The following is a 9,736-nucleotide window of genomic DNA, read 5'->3' on the forward strand; positions in this document are numbered from 1 at the left end:
GGCCCTGGCTGTACCAGACTAGTGAGGCACCATGGGCATAGACATACAGGTGAAAGTAACATAAGTCAAGCATATGGCACACTTACAGGTATGCTGAAGGTGCTTGATCTCCCCCCAAGCTCCTAACCTGCACTGACCGTTCAGGAAGTTGGAATCCCAAGAGAGAGGCAGATCATTTGTTATCTTCCCCTTTTATAGAACAGAACAGTGACATCTCCTGTGCAGTTACTTGACTACCAGGAAAATACTTTAACCTAGATAGGAAAAAAGCATCCCCTACTAACTGTAAATTAGGACCCACTTAGCAGGCCAAGAACTTAGGGGGACTGCTTGGATAAAGGGTAACTAAACCCTAAGTCCTCTACATAATCATTTTCTGGTATGTGTAGTGGTGCAGTTTTATGAAGAATCAGAGGGAGATGGAATATGAGGAACTGCAGGGCTGTTTTTGTGTTGTCTGAAAAGTAAACTCTTCATATTAAAGGGTAAGTTGAACACCACACCTCTCAAATGCTATTAATTTTCTGGTTTTAAAATTGAGGATAGCTTGTGTGTTTTCAGTAAAGATGGGAGATTAAGGCATCAGATCTAAGTTTCAATGGACATGTATCTGCATGGGGTCAATCCCTCCCTGGTAACGGTATGGGATCCCTTATCCAGAAACCTGTTATCCAGAAAGTTCCAAATAACGGAAAGGTCATCTCCCATAGACTCCATTTTAAGCAAATAATTCTAATTTTTACAAATTATTTCCTTTTTCTCTATTATGAAACAGTACCATGTACTTGATCCCAACTAAGATATAATTAATCCTTTTTGGAGGCAAAATAATCCTATTGGGTTTATTCAATATTTAAATGATTTTTAGCAGAGATCCAGATTACAGAATGATCCCTTATCTGGAAAACCCCAGGTCCCGAGCATTCTGGATAACAGGTCCCATACCTGTAATATGGTACTTATTGAGGTGTATAAATGTGGAATACTGTTTTTTTCTATACATAAATTGTTAAACACAAACCCATTGTAAAATGTTACTATTTGGTCTATTATGCTTTTATTAAAATAACAATAACACAACAACTTTATTCATTAAATTCTCTTTATTAAATAACAAGGCAACCAATAGAATGTAAGCACTATTTAAAAGAGTAAACAACATGAAACAGACATAAAATGTAATAGAAATTCAGTAAATCTTCACTATTGCGGGCGACTAATCACCGCCACATGCCATCGCATCGGCAAGAATGTAAATCACCAGTGGGATGGCATACGCATCGCTTAGGTTTTCCAAAGACGCCTGAAGTTTCCTTGTGAGGCAACTTCAAGCAACTGAAGAGACGGGTATACCATACCTTAATGCCGTGGCCTGTCTGGTGTCCTAAATAACGAACCATTATGATATCTGCTGTGGCTCAAGGTACTTTGTGCTTTTTTTATTCCAAGTTCTAAAGCCTGTAAATTGTAAAATACATGTATATGCATATGTGCCCTCTGCTGGTAACACAATATCTAAACTGGTTTCCATTTGTGTTCCTGCAATACTTCTTTGTTTGGCAGGTGGAGCATTTTCCTATGTGCTCTGTGTAACAGACTGTTTAGGCACATACCTGTAATGATCCATTACAAGCCTTTTGTGATAATGGTTTTGATTTAATGGGCCCCAATCCAGGGAACTGAGGGTTGCATGATAGTTGTGGTTGAAATCCAACCTTGATGTGGCACGTGAGCTTACATAGATTGGCCAAAGTGTGGTACTAACACTTCATTTTTTCACTTCACTTCACTTCAAGTGATTTCTAAGCAACTTATTTTTTTGTTACGGTGCTACTTTATGCATTTTTATTTAACGTTTGCACCTTGCTACCCCTTAGTAAATGAGTCCTGCAGTCTAGCAGTGAGACTGGTAAAACGTAAAAATATCATTTTTTGTGGAAATCGATTTTAGAAAGGGACAGAGAATCTTAACATTCAAAAAGATTTAAAAAAGAGTGCAAAAGAGACCATGCAATGTACATTGAATTGAAATTTAATTTGTATCTATTTGTATCTAATATCCTTCTTTTGACAATAGGTGGCAGCAACCCCTAAGGTTGGAAAAAGGTTAGGCTTGTCTTGAAAGTCATTACACGAGGAAGCCTAAAGCTGGCCATATACGCACCAATATAATCGTACACAACTATGTTTCTTACACTTTTCGGACCGTGTGTGGACTCCGACTTATACTTCCAATAATTTTCAAACAATCACGATCGATCATTTAGGTTAGAAAATCTTAGAAGGAAAATGAAACAATCTATGCATGTATTGTGTATCTGACAATATCCTTGGGGGACCTACAGTGCTTTTCCAGGAAGTCACTTTTGTCCAATTGGTGTCTGCCAACTATTTCATGTTCAGAACATCCTCCAATTTGTTATTTTTAGGGCTTTATCCTACAATTTCAGTATGAATGCTAGTTTTAGATATTTGCTTTAAACGTACAATTGATACCTGAACGTTTGTCGAAAGAAGACTAAAATCTGAACGTGTATGGCTTACGGGCTTAGGGCCTATGTGAGAGGAATGGTAAAAAGAAATAGATTCTCTTGAATCAGTGGGCATGTGGCATAGGGACTAGCTAATGAAAGGTTAGGAGAAGTTGAGCTTACATAGTTACATAGGGTTGAAAAAAGACCAGAGTCAATCAAGTTCAACCCTTCCAGGTAAACCCAGCACCCACAAACCTATACTGACCTATCTATACACTCGCATACATAAACCCATACTGACCTATCTATCCACTCACATACAGACCCATACTGACCGATCTATACACTCACATACAGACCCATACTTACCTATCCACTCACATACAGACCCATACTGACCTATCTATACACTCACATACAGACCCATACTGACCTATCTATCCACTCACATACAGACCCATACTGACCTATCTACAGTATACACTCACATACAGACCCATACTGACCTATCTATCCACTCACATACAGACCCATACTGACCTATCTATACACTCACATACAGACCCATACTTACCTATCTATCCACTCACATACAGACCCATACTGACCTATCTATACACTCACATACAGACCCATACTGACCTATCTATCCACTCACATACAGACCCATACTGACCTATCTATACACTCACATACAGACCCATACTGACCTATCTATACACTCACATACAGACCCATACTGACCTATCTATCCACTCACATACAGACCCATACTGACCTATCTATCCACTCACATACAGACCCACACTGACCTATCTATACACTCACATACAGACCCATACTGACCTATCTATACACTCATATACAGACCCATACTGACCCATCTATACACTCACATACAGACCCATACTGACCTATCTATACACTCATATACAGACCCATACTGACCTATCTATACACTCACATACAGACCCATACTGACCTATCTATACACTCACATACAGACCCATACTGACCTATCTATACACTCACATACAGACCCATACTGACCTATCTATACACTCACATACAGACCCATACTGACCTATCTATACACTCACATACAGACCCATACTGACCTATCTATACACTCACATACAGACCCATACTGACCTATCTATACACTCACATACAGACCCATACTGACCTATCTATACACTCACATACAGACCCACACTGACCTATCTATACACTCACATACAGACCCATACTGACCTATCTATACACTCACATACATAAACTATATATACAAACATTAATACTAACTGTAGATTTTAGTATCCCAATAGCCTTGGGTACTATGCTTGTTCAAGAACTCATCCAAGCCCCTCTTAAAGGCATTAACAGAATCTGCCATTACCACATCACTAGGAAGGGCATTCCCCAACCTCACTGCCCTGCTGCTTCAAATGGAAGCTCCATTACTCCAATCTGAAGGGGGGTCTCTGGTGCACTGATCATTTTTATGGGAAAAAACAACACCCCCTATCTGCTTCTAATCCCCTCTAATGTACTTGTACAGAGTAATCATGTCCCCTCCAAGCAACTTTTTTTTAAGACAAAACAACCCCAACCCTGACAGTCTAACCTCATAGCTTAAAGCTTCCATCCCCTTAACCAGTTTAGTTGCACGTCTCTGCACTTTCTCCAGCTCATTAATATCCTTCTTAAGGACTGGAGCCCAAAACTGCCCTGCATACTCAAGGTGAGGCCTTACCAGGGACCTATAAAGGGGCAAAATTATGTTTTCATCCCTTGAGTCAATGTCCTTTTTTATACAAGACAGCACTTTATTTGCTTTAGTAGCCACAGAATGACACTGCCTGGAATTAGACAACTTGTTATCTACAAAAAACCCCAGATCCTTCTCCATTAAGGATCCCCCCAACACACTACCATTTAGTAGATAGCTCACGTTTATATTATTTCTACCAAAATGCATAACTTTGCACTTGTCCACACTGAACTTCATTTTCCAGTTTGCTGCCCAGTTTTGTCAAATCGCTCTGCAAAGTGGCAGCATCCTGCATGGAACTTATAGTTTTGCACAATTAGCAAAATTAGAAACAGTACTGTCTATGCCCACCTCCAGGTCATTAATAAACAAGTTAAAAAACAAAGGACCAAGGACTGACCCCTGCGGTACTCCACTAACAACATTGGCCCAATTAGAAAATGTTCCATTTACCACCACTCTTTGTAATCTATCCTTCAGCCAGTTCTCTATCCAATTACAAATATTATGTTCTAGGCAAATATTCCTTAATTTGATTATTAACCTTCTGTGAGGTACTGTATCAAACGCTTTAACAAAATCTAAGTAGATTACATCAATTGCCATTCCAGCATCAAGGTTTCTGCTCACCTCCTCATAAAAGGCGACTAAATTAGTCTGGCAAGATCTGTTACGGATAAAACCATGCTGGCACAAACTAATAGTATTGTAAACTGCAATGTATTCAAGTACCCTATCCCTTATTACCCCTTCCAAAAGCTTTCCTACTACTGATGTCAGACTAACAGGCCTATATTCAGACTGAGAACGGGATCCCTTTTTAAATAACGGCACCACATTAGCAATTGGACAGTCTCTCGGCACCATGCCAGACCTCAATGAATCCTGAAAAATTAAGTGAAATGGTTTGGCAATCAGATCGTTAAGCTCATTTAATATCCTGGGATGAATCCCATCCGGCCCTGGACCTTTGTTTACCTTTACATGTTCAAGTCTCTTTTGAATTTCCTCTGGAGTGACCCATGCGTCAGTAGCTAAATTACTACTTACCTCTGAGCTTTCTTCAGAGGTAAGACATTCCAGGATAGTGAACATGGACATCCCTGGTCCCTAACATGGAGTTTAGTGGGGGCAGTTGAACCCATGGTGAAGCTACAGTGTGTAGCAGTTAGTGTGGAGACTGTGAGGTATTGCTACTGTGTGCAGGGTGTTGGACCCCAGCTTACACATAGGAGAAAATCTGTTTCAGCAGGGCAGAGGGTGGGGCTGGAACCCTATAATAGGGCACAGGGGGTGCTCCTACTGAAACTCAGTGCTACTTTGCTGTGAGACTAATTTGGACAGTTGTGCTGGACCTGAGGATACACTAATGCAGGTGAGAGAGAAGTGTGCTCTGAAGTGTATTCCTTTGGGGAAAAACAGTTGAACATGGATTTGAGCCATCGCTGCAATAATGTTAATGACTTTTGTTCACTGCTAAATATATCCAACTATCTATGTACAGCGTAAGGCATGAAATATCTGCTTGTACAGCGCAGTTCACCAGCCGTGCTTACATACAGGATGTCAATCATACAGACAGAAGTGTGCAAACATTGCACTCATAGAGCCACCGGAAAAGAGACATTGGGAACATTTGTTTTTTCACGGTGAGACCAAGCCAAACCTTAGGCTGTCAAATCTCGAACCATGAAAGTTACATCAGCAAACTTTGTATACTCTTAACAAATCCTGGAAACTCAGAAGAACATACATCTTGAGCTTTGTCAGGTACAATATCTCTTACATCATGTACTTACCAAAAGGCATCAAAAAACATCTCCAGAGGGACATGTTACGTTATGAACTCACAGAAAGACATGTAAATCTTGTTTGTAGAAGCATAAAGCATAACTACACCCTTCCGCCCATACAGAAGGCTCTGAACTCATGAGACAGAACTAAAAATTACCAGTTGTTCCTTCCTCCTTTTTTTTTTTTTTTTTTTTAAACTTAGGTAAGGTTATTAAGGTTATTTCAAAGAAAGTCAGCAGTCAATAACAATATAGGGAAAATGTATTATTCCGGAAATAAGAACTAAAGCACAAATGGTTGTGAAAACACTTGCATCCAGGTTCTGGCTATGCTCGCTCTGCATATACAATCCATTATCTTGTGCATCTAAATGACAGACAAGTTATAGAACAGGTGGGGGGGAGTGGGGGTAAAGGACGTGTATGCAATGTGCCATAGGCCACCAAACCAGCCAGCCGCCCACAAGAGTGCAAAAGAGTGCGCACACACTGAAGACAGGGTGAGGAAAATAATGTGAGTGGTGAGGAGGGCATGGGGGCATTGAGAGGACAAGGTTCCCCACTAGGGGTAGGCAAAGGATAACGTGCTTGGTGCCCCCCCCCATCAATGCACCCTAGGCACGTGCCTCTTCTGCCTACCCCAAGTTCCAGCTGTGCGTGTATGTGCCTCCCTCACCCACCCCTCAGTAATACAATACAGCAGTGCAAAAAACATGGCAATTTGCACTAGCTTTGCACCCTGTCTCACACTTTATAAATGATTCCTTATATGTCACTTAAATAAACAAGTACATAGACTAGAAAGTATAATCCAGTACAGGCAATGTTAATTAGTCATACTGCTATCATTTTTTGTTTTATTTTCCCATATACCTCAAAGCATTGTTGATTACCTGTTTTAGCACATGTATTTTTTTCTGTAAGGTTACAATCTGACATGATCTGTATCCAGGTTCTGGTAGGATTTTTACAATTCACAGTTATAAGCTGCCTAAAACAAAGCATAAAACAAGGCTTTGGAGACTATTATATCTCCCCATAAATTCCTATTCTTCTTCCACATTCTGTATTTGCTGCTTTCTCTTTTCTCTGTCCCCCATGGCTATTCTTTGCCCCATTTGTGCCATTATCTTCCCTACCCCACATGTGCTATTCATTTCAATTTTTCCTTTCTCTGTTCCTATTCTCTCCTCCATCTTCCCTCTCCCTTGAAACGAATGTTACTGCTCAATGCCAGTGCATCGGAGCACTGAAGTGATTCTGTTGCCTTTTTCTTTTTAGGCAATATATGTAATCAACATGTTCCTGTAAGACAAGTATGCCGTTTTAAAAATACATAGTAAAATAGGCCGCAGTTACAGTTGATATGAGCAATATAAATAAAAAGTTATTATCAAATACCCCTATAGCCAGACCCCAGAGCCATAGCAGAGTGCGGACAGGATTTAGTACATCATTTAGATTTGAATCATTTCATTGTAAGCCATTTTATGGGAAGAACTTTTTACCTCTTGTATTTGGTTATTGTTATGTTTTTCTGGTATGTTTAATGTATGCACCCATTTATTGTACAACACTGCAGAATATATTGGTGTTTCGTTATTATGTGTTAATAATAATAATAATAATAATAAAGCAGACACATTATCAAGCCATAGAGCTTCAATTGCAATTAGTGAATTACATTTGGTTGGCTGCTGCATCTAAACTATAGCATTAAATCCATGAAGTATGTAGCACATATTTACAGCTTGGCTCTTGTATCAAAACACATTTTGGCTGTTGCATTTAAGCAAATGTATAATACATATATATATATATCTTGAATGTGGCATTTAAGTCCTGAAATCACTGCAGTGTGGAATCCATACATTACAGAACTGTTCATTTTAAACAGGCCTCATGTGTAATGTGTCCCATGTGTAATGTAATTCTTGCAAAATGTTGCTTAACACAAACAGCACACAGGGCTTCTGGATCAATGAAGAGCATTATATATACTTAGGGCTAAACTCCATGGGAGCTTTTGTCGAATGGTGTTGGATCGACAGAACGCATCCTAGAAGTTGGGTGTAGTTGCATGAGTCAAAATATGATGGGACTGAAATATGATGTGTAAACTACATGGAAGTGTTCTTATCCGACATGATGCACCAGACGGATGCGAATGCGGCATGCTGCGTTGCATCTGACATGATAAAGTCGGATTCAGACGGAGTGACTTTTTTTTCGCATTGGATTACATTGATTGTCACATGTAAATGCAGGAAAAAACCACTTTATCCAGCTTTATCTAATCTGACTTTACATTACAGCTGTGGGGATCAGATTTTGTAGGATCCTACAAAATCTAATGCTGTTGCATGGCAAAATCAGATAAAATCTGACCCACAAAATCTGACAAATTTCTCCCATGGAGCTTAGCTCTTACATACAGTACATACTTTGAAGCTGTATAAGCAAACCAGAGAATACTCAAACAAAAACTCAGTGCCCCAAGTCCACTGAAGTGTTATCATATATATTCAGTTCATTATGGTTGTTACATTAAGCCAGCCCTTGAACCATTAAAATATTTAGTATAGACATTCAGTGTGGTTGTTTGGTTCCATAGCAAGCCCCAGAATCACTTAAAGCTTATGCATTCTGAACCATCTGTTTGTTACGTTAAAAGAGTAGTTCACCTTTATGTTAACTTTTGGAATGTTATAGAGTTGGCAATTCTAAGTAACTTTTCAATTGGCCTTCATTATTTATTTTTTATAGTTTTTGAATTATCTGCCTTCTTTTCTCAGTTTTCACATAGGGGTCACTGACTCCAAAAGCCAAAAAACGATTGCTCTGCAAGGCTACAGTGTTGTTATTATTACATTTTATAACTGATTATTCTATTCAGCCCCTCTTCCTTTCACATATAAGTCTCATTCAAACCACTCCCTGGTTGCTAAGGAAATTTGGACCCTAATGACCAGATAGCTGCTGAAAAAACAAATGAACCAGTACTGCGGAAAAAAGAGGCCACAACCTAACTAACTAACCTCACTACAGAGATGTCCGCTAGTCCAAAGCCACCAGGTCAAATAAAATCCAGGTACTCCAAAAACCAGGAATTGATCCCCATAACCTTAATGTGTAGGGTCAGCTAAAACATCTAAAACTAATAAAAGAACCTAAACGAACAGACACTGCCCTCTCCCATATTTAAAAATCAAAAGGGGTATAGGGGCTTCATATACCCCTGCTACCGGATGCTTTGCAGGCAGGCCAATATGGCACACAGCATGCTGTACCTGAATCAAGGACAAACAAGTGATATCCTACATAGAACAAAAGTGGCCTATCTGAATCAGGAGATGAAGCAATTAGGCTGGAGGGGGATAAAAAATACCAAGGGCCAAACCTCCAGTCCCTAGGCTGCCTTGTTGGACAAAAAAGGACCAATATAGATGGTGCAGTGGAGACTACTTCTGCTTTAGCGCCAGTATCACTTTAAGATTTGCAACACTGGCTGATACGTAACTTGCTTAATTGTTATTTTTTTCCAAAAATCTATAATATAATATTAGAATTACTACTAGAGTTAGGGTAGGGAGTCCTGATTAACAATGGAGAAGGACTGACAAACAATGGAGGAAGGAGGATATGTTGTGAGAAAGACAGATGAAAAAATGTGGCACGGCCAAAAAACTGATTAA

This window comes from Xenopus tropicalis, chromosome 2 (genome assembly GCF_000004195.4).
Source record: "Xenopus tropicalis strain Nigerian chromosome 2, UCB_Xtro_10.0, whole genome shotgun sequence".
NCBI lineage: Eukaryota > Metazoa > Chordata > Amphibia > Anura > Pipidae > Xenopus > Xenopus tropicalis.